The sequence below is a fragment of the Hyposmocoma kahamanoa genome, unplaced genomic scaffold (genome assembly GCF_003589595.1).
Source record: "Hyposmocoma kahamanoa isolate Upper Pololo Valley unplaced genomic scaffold, ASM358959v1 81, whole genome shotgun sequence".
Taxonomy (NCBI): Eukaryota; Metazoa; Arthropoda; class Insecta; order Lepidoptera; family Cosmopterigidae; genus Hyposmocoma; species Hyposmocoma kahamanoa.
Window position 1 is genome coordinate 10,440,976 of NW_020654080.1, and position 19,230 is coordinate 10,460,205.

Consider the following 19,230-nt stretch of genomic DNA (forward strand, 5'->3'; position numbering starts at 1 on the left):
GATATCCTAATCTTGTAGTAAAACGTACAACCCACGTTATCTTGAGGTTGACTGATTTATGCAATATTGATTTTATTGAATATCATTATTTTTTTACTTTATATTAATTTATTTTTTGTGAAATTACTCAGTATACTTTGTCATAATTATTAATACAAAGATCGAACACAAAGAAAAATTCCTTCGATCTAACTGAACCTGAACCATGCAACAATAATAATTAATAATGATGGTTAAGGAATCGTCGGGGACAGTACAAATCCGCGTATGTAGTATTGGCAAAATGCGCGTATCTGCACCAAACCAAATTTCACAGGAGAGGGATTTAACGTTATTACTTTGTTATTTCAATGGCTACGACTTCCATTTTTGCATAGTAAGCATTAATTTATGTTGTCTACGGACTGATAACAATAGATTCCAGTAAATCACGCTAGTTTGGTTGCCGCGACATTTACGCGGATTTGGTTTGGCGACTAAATTACCGAAATGGGGACTCATAATCAAGTGCTAGTTACGCGTAATTCCACTATCCACGACGATATACAGTTTGTTAAAACTCTACGCATGCAACGTATTACTAGCTAGTTAAGATTAAAATAACATAGATAGCTACTTGTAGATCTTCATTTATCACGCACGAGACAGCCTCGCTCGCTTCCTATATCTTTTAAATAGGTCACTCCACATTGTTTTGATTAGCGTATCGTAGTTATCGTATATTAGGTATCTAATTTGCCCGAATACCTGCTCATATACTAACTTTCAAATTGGATCACCTTTTTTTTACGGGGGAAAATCGTTATAGATACCCCTGAGCCCAGGGAGACTCAGGGGTTATGTGGGGACTCTCAGTCCAGACTGGAGAGCCTACCCCACTAAAACCCCCCCGGGTTTACCTCCCGCCGCCGGTAGAGTCGGCGCCGTGGAGTCGGTGCACATTCACCACGATGCCGCCCGGCCGCCCTAGCTTGCGCCAGGGCTCCTGCGCCAACGGAGGGGCAGGAACAACTCCAATAGCGTATACTAAAATTGTTGCGATTAAAAAGCTCGTAGTTGCATTAGTGCGCCGCGCTGTCGGTGCACCGCATCCGCGGTGATACTGACACGTCTGCGGAGCATATGGCGGACTGTACTGCTGTAAAATTAGGAAGTGGCTACCTTGGCAGAAAGAGCTTCACCTTTTGCCAACTATGTCATGTGATGAACTGTTGTGTATGCTTTGATATCTGATTGAACATGTCACATTCACCGCATACACGTTACAAATATGCAATAATAAGATATTTATTCACTCTCAGAAAAGGAATGTTGTACTGGAGAACCCGGGTGCTCCACGTAACAGACAATAATGGTAACCATTCGCCCAAGGAGGCAGTTGAACTTACACTCCCGATAAGACAGAGAGTAGATATTTAGTTTTTTATTAATTTTATTACAGAGTAAAAACATGATAAACATATATACTTTCCGCTAAAGTACTTTATTAACTTTATAAATTCCTTTTTCCAATACTTTCGCCAACGCCGGAAAATTATAGATCGTCGATCCACAGCCTCACTTTGTTATTACCCTCTATCCGATTATTCCTTTGCTTCACAAGTTTTTTTTTGTTCCTTAGGTATGTAGCATTTCCCTGAACGAACTCTTTCTTAGGTATTCTATGCTACTATGTGTGTAAACTATGTTTATAATAAGTATTTTATTAAAAATATAAAAATAGAATAAAACAAGTATCTTAATACTTGTTATCCATACGCGTGGTTTTTATATTACAAAGAATTATAAATAGTTATTGATCAGTTATAATATATTATTTACGTATTGAAATATAACTGTTGACAATATTTGATTAGATGTGACTTAGTTAGATTATACGTTAACCTTTAATTAACCATAGGTTATTTATTATAACTATTACAAAATGTGTTTATTATATATTTAGAACAGTTTGATTGGCATTCCAGTGGTATTTACTTTAGATATATTTTAATAAAATGGAATATTCCGAGACAGATTGTCAATGTGACGACTGTTTACTGATTGGGTCGTCATCCGAACGTATATCAGAAAATGTCACTAAAATATAATATATTATTTATTCATTTAACGAAACTTGTTTAATTAAAATAAAACTGTTGTATTTGACGAGGTAATCACACTATTCATAAATAATTAACTGCCTCGGTGGCCGAACGGTTACCATACTGGTCTGCCACGCAGAGGTCCCGGGTTCGATTTCCGGGCCGGGAGATATATTTATATGGCCTACATTTATTTATCTCGTGAGTTTGGGTGTATAATTATTTGAAATGAAACTATTTTTTCGGATCTAAATCGCGTAGGGTCTTTTCAAACAAACAACCGTTTCGGGCCCTTTACAGGTTCTAAGGTCATGACTATAGGGAAAACCTATAATTAAGGAAGTCTATAATTATGACTTACTATCCCAATAATATCCTAGGTGCTCAACGTAATAGATTTAAAAGTTAAGGCCGTAACTTTTTGCATGCATTTGCATAAAAAATATTTCGGTCCTATTATGAAATATACACGATTTAGATCCGAAATAAGAGCTTCATTTCCTACATTTAACTATCGCGAAAACCTAAGAAATCAACCCAATAATTGAATAAAAAGTAAATAACATAGAACAGTGCTATTCTTACAAAATCTAGTCTATATAGGTAGGTACCATAGACACTAGAAATTGAATAATCACATAATGTGAAGAAGTCACCAAATTAACCATTTGAGTTTTGCAAAATCAAGGACTTTATCGATTGGCGCACTAAATTTGTCACGGTTTGACGCGATTTCGGTGAAAGCGGCAGTCGACTTGGTACTAAAGACGAGTCAACTGTATCACCTCATTATGCCGTAAACGCTTGCCGAAGAGCGGCAGACGACTCCATAGTAAGATAAGTACGGTAACTCCGTACAAACGTAGCAGCGCTGCTTGTTTGTGTGCACACCCTCCGCGTGGCTTGTTTTGCGATGTTCAAGAATTACATAAAATAGTTGTTGTGTTTATGAGAGTAAATCAATTTCAGAATTGGTTATCATTTCATTTCAACTCCATAATCGTACATCTATAATCCAGATATCAATCCGCGTGGCTGGTATAAAAATATCAATAATTAAGTACTGTATTTAAGAGTCTTTCAAATGGCTTTAATATATAGTAAAATGGAGGTTATACACTGATTAGTATCCGGTGTGAAAATACGATTCCTAAAAATTTTGATGATAGAGACAAAACACAGACTTACCTCGAAATTTTTTTACGTAGGTACCTATTATTACCAATTATTATTAGTACCAATTATTTTTATATCAACTGAGCTAAATAGAACACGTATAGTATACGATATACATTTTTCAAATAGCTTTTATTTCGTATGTTAAAAAATTTATCCAATGACTTTGTCGTTCGACCTGCGCAATTGAACCGATATGGTAAAAATTATATTTCGAGCTGAGGTAGCATCGATTCTTAACGAAGGTTATTTCAATGTAGCACGAGAATACTGTAGTGAACACCTTAATTTTTTTAATTATGTTTACAACTAGTTAGTACAACTGACAATGTGACAACCCTACGCTCCGAGCGAATTGATGCGCAGAACAGGCGGGAGTCGCCGTAGTTAGGACAAGACGAAGTAGTCTGCTGAAGATGGCAGACGACCCTGTGTAAATGCACTATCACAGTCACTGCCTATCTTTGGAAATACAGAGAAATAAATTCTTAAGCCTTACTCTGCTCAACGTCTCAAAGCTTCTTCCATTCTTCCACGACCCCAAAGCGGCCTCCAACGTGTAATATCTATCCATGAAAGAACCCTAGATACCTACTCGTACTCAGGGTGACGAGCGCGGTTGCAGTGCCCATCAGATCTTTGCGAGTGGCACTGCAACTGTTATGGACAGGCGTGTAGTTTACCATCAGGCGCATGACTTTCTCGTCCCGTTACTTGATATTATTTAAAAAATCAAAAACTCAGCTTATCAAGTGCGCCAAAGGAAATTGGGAGCGTTCGTCTGTAGGTACTGATATGAAGCCTATACCTGATAACTAAGAAAAAGTTCTTAAAGATAAAATTTTGTCGACATAATAGTTGACTATTTGTTGACGTAAGTTCAACTATACGATGTTTATAATTACTAGGTTTATCAATGAAATGCCTGTCACGGTTCTATTTCCTCTAGCAGATATCACACAACCATTCGTGTCGTTTTATAGGGTTACTAAATCCCCCGGGCTTGCTTAAAAAACCGCAACACTTTTCAGTGCACAACAAAGACAATTGACGACTTTTCGGCTGTCACTAGATGTGCACAATGGAAGGAGAAAAAACCCTCCACCTGGTCTCATGATAGACGTATGCACTTTCTGAGGAGAAAGTTCAGTCTAATCCAATGTGCCTGTGGCAGGTAATCCAACACAGTCCATGCAGCACTAGTTGCTGTGGCCCTTGTACTAAAACATCTGCGCGAGGAAAGATTTTAATGCCGCCACAACTAACGCAATCCATGTGGCAATATGATCTATTCGGTGTTTACAATTTTAAAATAATAAAATACAGGAAGAATCAATACTAAGGAAAAAATATGAATAAAAACACAAGGCAGACACCTATTATCTTACATTTTTAATTCATCGATAAATCGGCAATAATGCCTTGAATGCTTTTACTCTGTCGGCAAAACGGATTACATTATCAGCTGATGTGAACAGGAAGTTTGGTATCGCATATGGAAATGGATTTGATAGGAAAAGATAAATAAAAATTTGTTTCAACCTTAAGAGAATGGAATAGTCTAAGGTTGCAACCCAAAATTACTTCAATGACAATTGTTTGCTTGGCTTGTTGTGCGGAAAAGCAAAAATTAAAAAAAAATTAATACAAAGAATGAAAACTTAGAAAAATTCCTACGATCCGGCTGGACTTCTCGAAATAATTTTTGTTTAAAAAAATTGTATATCGTGAGAGTAAAACTCGTGATATTCAATAAATTTAATATTTTACTTTGGATAGGTCTTTGAATTTCAACTTTTTCATGTGAATACCTGTTCTTTTTGCAATACTAAGATTTACAGTGAAGTTCTTAATGTTGTTTATTATCTTTTCCCGATTGCACGCAACTTCACTATTGTAACGTCTCGGTACAATAATAAATAATTATTTGTTTATTATAAGTATAGGACTGATTGTGAGTGACAAACCTTTGTTAAGCTTGTTATGAACGAATTAATGGACCCTCGCTATAAGTAGGTACATCCTTTTTAGACTAGGCACCCACTTACAAAGATATCTAAAGAAAACACTGTAAATGGAGAAAGTGAATGAATTCGGGATTGAAAGTAGGAGCTGTATTTCGGCACTACACTAATTCAAAGAAAGGCAGATGACCTTTCGGCGTGGTTAACAAACTCCCGAACTGTTACGTTATATTTACTAAATATACTTTTGTCGTCATCATAGGTTAAAGTCCTTGTTAGATTTATACATAGGTGGACAGTGGTCCCCGCGAACAATTGCATTGATTGTGTAAGGTCGCGACCGACACAAACGCAGTGTGTAAAGTAAACAATTGCGTCCACTTGAGATAAGTAATTTGCCCGAGAGAGCGGTGGGACACAATGGTCCCGTATTTATTCAGTCTTGTGTTTATCTTATACACTTTATAAATATTTGCGAAGACATTGCTTGTTTAGAGATTTCACAACTCTTGGTACTGTATATATAAACTTTCTTTGAACTGCTCGGTAGTTGCAAATATTCTATGTAATTTGTTTGCAATTGAGGGCAGTAGAGTTGATGTACCGCTTGCTGCTGGCCCGTAGAGAGGAACAGAGAGAAGACGAGACAAGAGTTACTTATAGTGTATCACTTAGTACCTACAATAAACAGACCAACTGCCGCGCCACAGGCGCCACCGTCGGTTTTTTCAAGCTGCCGATTTTTACGATACCAAGCGACGCGACGGGACGAATTTGTCGTGCGTCTGGTGTTAAGCTACACGTCTACCCACAACAGTTGCATTGTCACTCTGGGCTTCGAATCGCAAAGATCTGAGGGGCAGTGCCACTGTGCCCGTCACTTTGAGACAAAAGTTGACAAGTTCCATGTGCCTTTACAATTTCACCAGCACCCTTATCCTTCAAAACGGGAAAGCAGTAATGTAAGCATTACTGTTTGGCGACAGAAATAGATACGGTGACAGTCCTTCCCTGGACGAACTCATTTACAAGGAATTCTACTGCTGCCGGTGCCAATGAATTTGTCCAGCGTGAAATCGGCGTGGGGAAAAGTATCAACATGGTCGTTAATTATTTACTATATTTCAAACACATACCTACACACAAACACACACACACATTAACTTGTTAAAGTAATCCCCTACCATAATAATCCCCTACCCCTAACTTGAAAACATACTCATTATTGTATCACATGTTATGATTACATAATATCCATTAATCACATATGTGTATCACTACTTACAGGTTTCACATACCACGGTCACGGGTTGACTGGGTTTTGAAAGATATTAATATCGGGAGAAGAATACAATGTCATACCCTAGTAAGAAACCTGAATCATTTAGTAAATAACTACGAATGTCTTACAATATATTTCATGCTAACTACAGAGATGTATACAGGGATGATTGCGGGATCGTGTAGCAACACAGTTAATTATGACTCGGAAATGAAATAAAATTATTTTTTTTCCAACGATATCTACCTATGCACTATTCATTTTTAGGACTTGAGTTGATTTTACTTTGATGACTGCACCATCTCAGTCAGCCTTGGACCATGGAACCTGTAAATAGCCACGATCGTTCGTTTGTATTGAAGCCTATAATTATGACTTACTCTTCCACTGGAAACACAACCTAATAGGTTTGAAAGTTAAGGCAATAAGTTTTTACGTGCATATAAAAATAATTTAGGGCCTATTATATATGATCATCTGAAGTTTTATTAAATTGCTATATTTGGTATCATGATTATGACCACGGAATTATGACATAACAATGAATTTTGACAATTTTTTTTATTTCAAAATGCTTCAAATATGAAATGTGTCCGTCTGGTGTCCATATTGCCAGCATTAATTTGAGATTCATAATAATTTCTTAATAAATTGCTTTACTGTAATTATTTCAAAAACACTATACTCATGAAATCCCAGTCATTTACTGAGCTAGAATCAATAACTCCGCAATCTACGAATTTATATCTTTCCTTGAAACCAAAACGTCCATTAGACGCCTATTTAACGTCTTTTGGCTATTTTGGTACACATGAGCGAATTGTCTGTTTGTTTCTCTAATAGCACGTATTTCTTCACAAGCAAACACCGACCATCAGTGATCATTGAACCAATAGATTGTTAGTCAATTTGCACTCGATCGCAAGATCCTGCAAGAAGGTGATTTGAAAGACAGTGGTAGTAAATATTTGGCCCCAAAATTACACCTCACAGATCTCGAAAAATACAACACACTACACGAAATGTGTCACTTTTCGATGAGTTACGGTAAGAATTACCTCATATCTTACTTCAGGTATTGTTAAAGGCGTATAAGAGTCTAAATACCAGAAGGTATCTACGCATTCTGTGAACAGAAATACTGGCAGAATATGGCGAATATTATTTTCATATTCATAACATGTACGCATTACTACGACGTTAAAGGCTATTATGATGGTGAGTGGTTCTCGTATACTAGACCCTGAAATTTGGTAATTTTGATCCTTAAAAAAAGTTGTAACAAAAATTAAATTTTATAAAAATTAATATTACATTTTCAATTTAAATCAATGCCATAACCTCTTATCCTTATACATTAAAATATACATAATATGTGAAGTGATTCAGACCCAGAAATCATTTAACATTTATTCCTATGGTCATGTAAACGCTAGAGGTATACAAATATATGACCATAGGCTATCTAGAAATGGTTTCATACAAAAGTGAGGGCTTGGGCCTGTGTATTTTTTTCTTTTTTTTATAACGCACGCATTCATAGCCCCGCACTAGGAAAACCCTGTGTCCCGCGTGCCATAGACATACACATAAACAACCACAAATTACACCCAAACTCACGAGAGAAATAAATGTAGGCCGTACAGGTCAATGAGGCCGTACAAATGTTTCTTCCGGGCCGTGAATCGAACCTGGAACCTCTGCGTGGCAGACCAGCATGGTAACCGTTCGGCTACGGAGGCAATTATTATATAGTATAATTAATAATTATACTATATAATAATTGCCTCCGTGGCCGAATAATATAAATATATAAAAATAATTATTAATTATATTTATAGCACTGGCACGCTATCATGGCCGTTTTGACAGATTCCAATAGTGAGGTCAAATCTCAATTTATTATCGAAAAAAATATAATTAAATGCGAGTATATAAGTTTTTAAATTTGTAACTAATTCAAGGGGTAGCTGATTAAAAAGGTTGCAATAAAACGAAAATAAAAATGTTTAGGTACTTAATACATCGTCAATTCGATGCAAAAAAACAAATGCCAAGTTGTGTCGTAAATTTATACATCCATAAATTTTAATGCACGTCACCATTGATCAAATATGTACATCAATTAGCTCCTTAAACGTAGTTATGGATTAATACGAAACTTGATGAGCGGACAAACGTCAAAATGGCCACGTCGGTACTTTAGTGCATTTTAATGTACATTGAGTGTTTAACGCTTTTCCCATTGTAGTTTGCTTGGTATTAGAAGGTTAATGTAGATCCTAGTTGTAAAAGTTCATATACGAACCCATACACGTTTTTCAGTTGACTACCAGTTTTAATAAGACCACCACCACAAAGGCCAAAAGCCACCTTCGTCCGCTACACTGGCCGAAGATTACACAGGGGACATTATTTGTCGCAATTCAACAAGAGAAACGACACAATGGCAGTCCAGTATCAAGTTTTGTTGCGTATGTTACAGTGCGGTTGACCGCATGGGTTCGATTCCAGACCGGCACCAACTTCATAACAATCGCTCATATTTATTGCTCTACTCATAGCCGTACCACCGCCGCCAAGATCAAGTTTTGTCTTATCTTTGTGTTATGTAGTTCAAATTCACGTAGCAATAACGTTTTAATTCCTGGCAATTATGAGGTTTATATCCAATATTAAGCGTAAAAATGCACAAGGTGCATCTGCGGATCTCTAAGCGTGTAATAACAGAAGGGCAAGTACTGAATATACAATCGTGCTACTCAGAATTTCTCCCGAAATATAGGTTGAAATGTGCTCAAATGTGGAATGAGTATTTTGATATTAGATCAAGGGAAAAAGGTGTCTGGTATCACACAATTCAGTATCAGCCTCTTCGTTTACCTTGGTTTGCAGAGTGCAACTATGGCAGAAAAATAGTTGTCATCGCACTGAGGATGAGAACCGGATACGTTCCATTAAACTATTTTGCTTTCTTAATGAAAAAAAAAACAATTCCCCTTATTGTGAGTTGTGTGGAGTAGTGGTTACTTTGTTGAATCGGCTCTCCAGAGCGCCGCCCGCTCAGACATGTAAGCTTAGCATACAATGGAACTGGCATATACTTTGTACAAAAGTTCCTAAATAAAGAAAGATTAAAAAAATAAATCTGCGGATCCACATTTAAACATATAAATAAGCACGTCGTAATGAACAGCGGTAGTACTTTTAGCAAAATTTTCGACAATTCCTATTAACCTGTTCATGGACAGTACATAAATAGTGCCGCACACAAAAACGTCACTATTTTTCTTTGTGCTGTAGTGCTTAAATTAATTCAATATAAAATGTTCAATGTAGATACTTGAATTTCGTCAGTACGTTGTTAATACTTCTCTATGAAGAAGCAACACACAAAAACTACACAGAAAGTACTTCGAAATCGCTCTGTAAAGCCCAGATTACATAATAGTTTGGTGTCGATGGATATTGATGATGAAATTACAGGCACATGGGACTGGTTGACTTATGTTTCAGGGTGACGGGTGCAGTGCCAGTGCCCCTCAGATCTTTGAGATTTAAAGCTCTGAGTGGCCTGCAACTGTAATGGATAGGCATGTAGCTTACCATCAGGCGCACGACTTGTTCGTCCCGTCATTTGATATAAGAAAAAAATATTGTATTTGATTCTGTGCCCCGCTATGTGAACGGTGTTTTCTGCAGAGCTCATGTCACTTACTACCTGCACATTAGCGGGAACACGGGACAGGATCTTAATTAGGCCATACCATTGACTTACAAATAAATAGACGACGGGTCTGATACAAAAACCACGAAAAAATGTCCCAAGTCAACCTATTTAAACGTAGTGACATGTAAAGGAATATGAAAAAGCTAAAACGTTGAATTTAAATTGTAATGTCATCGCAGTACTGTCTAATTTTGCTTGCTGCGCTGTCAGTCGAACAAACGAAGACTAAAACGTGAATGACGCTCTGTATACGATTTTAACGCCCTATAAGTTCGGACACTTTTTAGCGCGGACCCGACGTCCATATAATTGTAAGTCAATGGGCCATACTGTCTATCCCATCAATAAACATTGATGATCTCGGAAGCCCAACGGTTTGAATAAGAATAAGAATAATAATAAGAATAATTTATGTAAGGGCCGAGACACACAACACATGATCTTATAATCTCAGTACAGAGTACAAAAGAAACCGACCTCAAAAGTACGTGGAATTACGTCTATCTGCTAAGTTTCATTGAAATATCCCCTAGTTCGCCACTATACAGGACTTGATACTGGAGATAATAAAAATAGGTTCTCACTACGACACTACTCAAAGTATATCGAGAGAAAAACGCCTTGAATTGGAGAAATAGCAAAATCAACTAAATGATTGCTAAAAGTAATTGCTCCTAAATTAAAGTTAGGCGCTATTTATAAAAATGAATATTCATGCGTGAACAGCCACCCTTTGAGGTGGATGATTTCCTTCAAAATGAAATGGGACCACTATGGAAGTACCCTCTTTCCAACAAAAAAAGAATCATGAAAATCGGTTCACAAATACCGGAGTTATCGCGTAACATACATACAAAAAAAAAAAAAACCAAAAAAGAACATACAGTCGAATTGAGAACCTCCTCCTTTTTTGAAGTCGGTTAAAAACTAATATGCAACATAATAAACTTCAAACTAAAATGCAATACCAACAACAAAAGTTACTATAGACAATTAAAACCGGAAAAGTAAAAAAATAAATAAACAATATGTCGGTTTTTAAATGTTGTAAAATTGTGATTGTAATATACCTAAGTAGTTGATTGGAAATAAATTAAAAAAAAAAAAAAACTGGCAATAAAAGTTAATTGAACTTTCAACAATATGCCAACAAGGTAAAGTTTAATTTAAAAAACACTTCCAGAATCCGTTTGCGCTATGAGCGCTGGATGAGGAGGTCTCGGCTTCGATTCCCGGTAGGACCAATTTGGAAATAAGCTTTACAGATCTGGGTGTACTGGGTGTAGAGGGGCTTGCGCGGCTGTGCTCATAGTACAGGAAATTCTCTTGTTTCGGACCCGGCAATTAGTGTGGTTGTCTGACACATTATTATTATTATTATTAAAAGAAGATACAAAAAGAAGGTTTCAGTCGGAAGGGTAGATTGAGCCAGCGCATTTACAGGCGCAGAAGACTAAAAACCAGACTTTGTGAGCCTCTGCCGCCAACATTATTATTAGTATATATATTAGTATTAGCAAATGTTTACAGGTAACGATTCCTATTTTACAAATGAACCTTTTGACCTTTTTAACAGTCAAATATCAAAAATAATCTGCCGTCGCATCATACGATTTTTTGTGATAATAAAAGTATATTTCCGGCTTAAGTTTTACGTGTGTATTATAAAATCGTGCGCTTGTTTACTTTGTGAATTCGATCACCGTAATGGCCGTTCAGATTATCTGATAGCAAAATGGCTGATAACAAATAGCGATAATACATAACTACGAAAACTATTTGACATAATGTAAATTTTCATACGTGATATGAATTTTCTCTCGCACTCCTGATATTTGTCCCTAATGTCATTAAAGCTGTTTGTCAGAATAAGCGGGCGATTTTAGAAACGCTCGATCGCTAGAATTCTTATACCATTACAATTTTTATTACCTAAAACACTAATAATAAAAATAAATACTAGTTTTCGATTTACTTACTTTTGAGTTAGTAATATATCTGTGTCTCTGAATGTTCAATTTAACATTACTATTTGCGTCAAATTATTTAATTTGCCATAACGTGTGGGAATTACGATTTAACATCCGCGTTCTTTAAACGATAATATCTGGTAATAACTAAGCAAAGTATTCTCTCGTGTTTAAAAAGTGAGTTCATCATACATATATAATGCACTGTTCTAATTAATTCATAGATACGACATAATGTTTTCAATAATTAATTATTAATCCTCCTTATGATCATGTTTTGGTAAATGCATTTTCTTGCACTGACAGCTGTTGCTCGTGCACACAAATTTTTATTTTGTTTTTTTTTTTGGTCACCGGAGGAGAAGCGGGAAAAACTGTTTTGTTAGATCAAATGCTCTAGGTATTTACCATTAAATAACTTTTTACAAAAAATATACGATACACTTAAGGATATTGCCTAAAGAATGTGCTAATATCTTAAACGATAGGATGAACTTTATTCCATCATATAAAATCCTGAAAACAGGCTAACATATATATTATAACATATATATATAAGTCTAAAACGAATAATTTAAAAATAAAATAAAGATAATTTTTATATGGAGACATTTTCTCTTTAAGTGCTGTAGAAAACTTGCTAAATTTTGGTTTTCAATTGAAGCCCTATTAGTTTTCAAATTCACATTTATCTAAAAATTTGCAAATTGCCCACCGGTTTAACGACACGTCGCGCCACACTCGCTGCCCTGTCAGTCGCCAGCGGACGCCTGTCGACATCGGATCTGTGTCAACATTTTTCCGCCTGTTCCTATTTTATTCGTATTCAAATGAATAATATAGCTGTAAATACAGCGCGCTGATTACGCTACCGACCCCCCCACGCCTCACCTCCCGAAATGTTTCCGAAAAGCTCGTGTTGAAATGCCTAGCCTTAATTAGAGGCACAAAACAGTTTACATTCAATGGTACTTTAGGCAATACTACAACTTATGGCTTTAATCTACAATGTAAACCAAACATATGTATGTAAATTAACTGACTGTGAGCTGTGACCATGGGACCTGCATAGAATCCGAAACATTTGTTGCTTAAAAAAAAACAAATATTAGCGATTTTAGTTTTTTTTCATGATACCAAATGACGGGACGAACAACTCGTGCGCCTGGTGGTAAGTGGCACACCTTACCTTAGCAGTTGCAGTGTCACTCAGAGCTTTAAACCACAATGATCTAAGGGGCACTGCTGTTGCAACCCGTCACCCTGAGATATAAGTTGACAAGTCCCCTAATAATTTCACCAGCACTCTTTACCCTTGGAAATCGGAACGCGGTAATGCTTACATTATTGCTTGGTGGCAGAAATAGGTGCGGTTTCTGAACTTCACTGGACGAACTCTTCCACAAGGAGCTCTTTTCTAATCGATTGTTATTCAATACAGAAAATTTTTAAAATACAGCTTTTTCGAAATCATCAGATCCGAACAAATAGATTAATTGCCAACAATACAAATATTATTTTTTTTAATTAATCGACGTGTGATTTAAAAATAGACAAGGTCTAGTGCATAATTCCGGGGATCACTGCTCTCATACTTTACATAGCGCAAATACAGACTTGGCTTGAAAATAAACATACGACGTGACTTGATTAACTGAATATATTGACTTTTTAGAATGAGCAGAAATTTGATTTTAGCTTCTCGTAATCGTAAAAATATGTTTTAGTTTATTCTACTTTCTATTAATAATTAATAATAAATTGAACTTAATAAAAATTCATTCAATAAAATAATATGTAAAACTTAATGTAGCGTAAATTGGAATGTTTTCTTTGTAAAATTAAAAATAAGGTATTAAATAATAACTATTGTAACTATAGTGAAAAAATAGGGTGGTACCACCTCAGTAAACCGTGACCATGGGACCTGTAAAGGGCCCGAAACGTTGGTTTGTTTGAAAAAACCAATATACGCGATTTAAATCCGGAAAAATAGTTTCATTTCCTAAGTTATCTTAATATTTTTTTAGTTTCCCAAACCCAGTAAAATAGGAACCGACAATTTGTTGCGACATTGGCTGTTAATTTTTAAAACAATTTATATATTTTTTTAGAGTTTCGGCCATATTTATCCCGTTTATTTTTCAACACAAATTAACTCTCGATATAAACGAACAATTAAAAAAGCAACGTATTCATATTTCATATAATTTATTCCTGTAATATATAGATAATACACATAACGTCTATAGTAATACGTAAACTACAACATCTAATGTGCTGCATATTAAAAGTAACAGTTTATTCATTTCATATTTGCTTAGTGATTTAATTTTTAATCTAATAAATAAGTAGGTAAGGTAAAGGCGTCTCTGACACATAATTATGTCTGCGCAAAATTGTTACAGTATCTATGTGTTGAAGCTTGTACCTATGTATATCTCGTCTTTATTTACAGTTGATAAAATATTGTTACTGTTTTTGGCATATTTAGTCTGAGTTGTGTATTATATGACAACATTAAGTAGAATTTGTTATATTGCTCCATATCTTGGTAGCAAAAATTTGGAAGTCAAAATGGCTGTATGATGAATAATGGGCGTTCAATACTATTAATAATAATAATTCATTGCAATTTTGCAGTTGTTCCTAACAAGTTCAAAAAAAAAAATACCGAAAACTTGATAGTTTTCGGTATTTTTTTTTTTTTCAATTATACTTTCAAATAACTACTAATTCTAACTACCAATAATCTGGTCTCAAACTAAGGAATTTTCTGCACTGTGAGTAGCAGAGCAACGAAATTCACTCCGGGGATCTACCCAGAAGACTCAGACCAGACCTATAGTATAAATAAGACAAGTATGGTAACTCCACACAAACGTAGCAGCGCGCTTTGTATGTGTGCGCGCCCGCCGCTTGCCGTGTACGGACGTACACATTCTCATAATCTCACGATGCACTCACGTTGCATGGCGCTGGTCGTCTCACACGCTTTTCATTTTTGAGCGAATGTGTGAGTCCTTATTCCGGACACGGCGCTCTGCTGGCGTGCACATATACAAGTCGCGCTGCTATGTTTGTACGGAGTTACCATAATTGTTTTATTATATTATGCCAGAATTGATTTAGACGTTTGTTATTCCCAATTACTCCTACCGGGTATCTCACCCGGGACTTTCTTATCCAGCGTTGACAGTACAAACCATTGGACCACGGAGGTCGTCAGACTATAAACGATATACATGAGACAATATTATAACACAACGTTCATATTATGAACTATTGCTAACGAATGAGAGAATTCCAATAATAAACCTACATAATACACTACTTATGTTGTTATATACTGTTTCTACCCATGTATATACTTCTATCCTTATACACAACTAAATACAGCTCTCCTCAAGTCAGATGATGGAGAAAGATAACTCTCCATCAGCATATAGTAATATTGTACGTAGTAAATAGTTGGTTGCGGCCACGTCCAGCATTTCTATTTATTACATAATGATGTAAGTAACTGTACACGTGTTAGATACTTTCCGTTTTTACAATAGGTTGTAAAACATTATTAGATTTAATTATTCCCTAGGAAGTGAAATTGTTGAATGTAAAGATATTGTATTTCCGTTGAACTAAAGACTATACATATATTTTTTAAAGTCAGGCACTACCAGGCAGGCTTTGGTACCGATATAAAAAATACATGCACTATATTGGTATTTTCCATTACGATACTTAAATACCGGTACCAATGAAATAGCGATATTTACCGTACGCAACGGTACGCAATAGCGGTTCCCGCGACGTTGCCGTTTGCAATATTCGGCTGCGGCAGTAAATCATGTTGATTATTTAATTGCTTTCAATTAATAGAATATAAAACAGAAGAAAGAAATATACATTTACGATAGAATATAATATATGTCGATAGACAGTTGTTACCAAAACCTATATAATACCGGATGATTGATACCGATAATTATAGTCGGAAGTCTCTCAAGTACCGGTACTTCCGGTGGTACCGATTCCTGAAAATACCGATATTCCAAGCGCTACAGGCAACGTTTCTACAACCTAAAACTTCCTGACGAGATGCCAGTGTTTTTTACGTAGGTAAGTATTTATTCTGTGTAAATGTAATTTTTTGTGACGTATATAAATTTTTATAAAAATTTTGTATAAAAATTTGCGAAAAACAATGTGCATAACTAAGAAGTTTTAAGGGTTAGAATGTTCTTAACTAGTATTTTTATTTAGTATGCTTCGTCTATTAATAGTATAATTCGTCCTTGTAATTATATCTTTTATTATTATTATTTTGTGACGGGACGAACAAATCGTGCGCCTAATGGTAAGCTATACGCCTGTCCATAACAGTTCCAGTGCCACTAAGAACTTTAAATCGCAAAGAACTGAGGGGCATTGCCAATGCGCCCGTCACCATGAGACATAAGTTGACAAGTACCATGTGCCTGTGATTTCACCAGCACCCTCAGTAATGCTGACATTACTGCTTGGCGGCAGAAATAGGTGGCAGTGCATCCCTGGACGAACTCTTTCACAAGGAGCTCTACTGCTACTAAATCTTTTGATGTACGATGAGAGATAGAGAAGGCTTTTTGTATAAAAATCCTGAATTCACTTTAGGCGAGTCATTTTATCTCAACTTTGTGGCCGAAAACATTAAACTATACAATGTTTATATTTAGAAATTGGGATGTAACGAGTAAAACAAAATCATGAGCCAGAATATCCCCGACCCCGCACTCGCCCCCGCGCGGTCCTACACCACGACCTACTATTTATAGATAATGTGACATTGTTTTATTTGCCGTACTTGTTGTAATCGTAACTGTACTTTTCCATGCGAAAATCGTTAACCTCTCAGTGATAAACGCAGGGAGTCGTGTTCGTGTCTTGCTCACTATGCAGCGTTGATTGGAGTTTAAACAACTACACATTTATCAGCTCATTTGACATACTTATACCATTAATGCTCGGTTTATACTGCTTTAGTGTCTAGGAGGGCGCAACTGGTGTAATGATGGTGACCTTCAAATTATCGGTTTGATTGGCAATATTGAGATTATTTGCATTCGGTTTATTCTACATTTATCTCTGTAATACTTTTTTTATCATAATAAATCGATTTTTATTAACCCGTCACGCGTCTTCTACTGTAACGTCGTTTTTTATTACTCGAGGGAATCTGCTACCCCGACCCTGCGGGGGCAAAGCCGGGGGATTATGTGGGACTGGGCTGAAACCTGAAGCCCGACCGCACCAAAATTCCGGGTGTATCCTTCCCTCCGCTGCAGGTGGAGGTCCACATCTCCACCAGCGGCTGGCCGCACCCAGCGCAGGCCCTCCCGAGAAGGGAGACACAACGGTCTCCCGACTCCAAATGTAAGGCTCGCCGAACACCAGTAGGGCTAGCACGACAGGGTGCGACTAGCGCGAGAGTGACATAAAGCGCGAGATACTGCTATTCTCGCATAGAGATCCCGTGAGTCGCGCAAGTCGCGCCCTGTCATGCTAGCCCTACAGGCGAGCCTTTCATCTCGGGCGCCTCCATACTGGGCAACTAACTCTCCCGAGTCCGCTACCCAGGGGCCATAGGGGCTAGGACAACATCCCCTCAACTGTGAAGTTCAGTGGATGCTCCCCCAGCCCCCGCAGCGAATCTGTTGGTAGGCTCCGCCGCAACACCCTCCGCGCATCTGCGTGGTTTCTCCGAAGCCAGTTCTTTGGAGCGCCCACCGCACGGGAAAATCACCTAAATTCGGCCGCGGAGGACAGGACAAGCGGCAACGACACACCGACACGTCCCCACCGCCCCTGCATCTGCACCCTAAGCGGTGCAGCCCCATCAGGGTCATGAAGGACTGGATAAGCGGCAACGACACCACACCGACACGTCTCTTCCCCCGCGTGCGACCGCGCGGACCCGCTCGCCCTGGACTATGACGAGACCGCGCGGTACGCTCTCCTCCTAGCCTAGCCTCCTAGCCTCCTAGCCTCCTCCGCCTAGCTCCATCGGCCGACCCGTGGGTTCCTCTAAGCTTCACCGTGGGAATACGTCGACCACGAGATAGAGCTACACGGTGTCTCTAACACGCAGCGGTATTTTCACCTACCATTTCATAAAAAATTATAAAAAAAAAAACAAAATCGTTAGGGACACCGTGTGCGGTTAAATACACATAAGATTTCCTCAACCATAACACACTTAGGAAATGAAACTATGTTTCCGGATATAAATCGCGTATATTTGTTTTTTCAAACAAACCCTTTGAAAAAACAAATATACACGAAAACCTAAGAACTCGACATAACACAATTATTTAATGTCCTAACAAGCAATGTATGCCTTCGAGAAAAGTAGTACGTACTTTCACAATTACTATATATTTTATGAGTTACAGCATTGTTCAGAGTCATTGTATTACGATGCATGGTCTCACATTTATATACATTTACATTCATATATCGACTTGGTATAACAGCAAAAGATCATTACAGTTCTGGATCCATTTGAAGTATCCAATGTTCTCGAGTCAACAAGTCAAGGATAGTTGCTTCTGAATTTTTTATATGATACCCAAGGACGGGACCTACAAGTTGCCTGTTGTTAAGCGACACGCCTGTTCATAGCAGTTACAGCGCCACTCAGAGTCTTAAATCGCAAAGACTTGAGGGACCCTGCCACTGCGCCTGTCACCCTGAGACATAAGTTAACAAGTCTCATGTGCCTGTAATTTCACCAGCACCCTTACCCTTAAAAACCGGAACGCAATAATGCTCTCATTACTCATTGGCGGCAGAAATAGGTAAGGTGGTAGTACTTCCCTGGACGAGCTTTTTTACAAGGAGTTCTACTTCTATTATCTTTATGGGTTCTCCTTGTTTGTAAATTTTATCAAAATAAACCGTAATGTTGTGCTTAATTAGGTAATGATTGACCAGTGAACCACAACACCATTATATTAAATTTAAGCGTGAAACACACAGAGAGCGG

General features: G+C 37.3%; 1 protein-coding gene across 1 annotated transcript in view; it reads left to right on the forward strand.

Annotated features, from left to right (window-relative positions):
- Positions 1 to 19,230, forward strand: part of LOC113234181 (glycogen-binding subunit 76A) — an 89,473-nt gene that overhangs the window by 1,319 nt on the left and 68,924 nt on the right. The gene's annotated exons all lie outside the window — the stretch shown is intronic.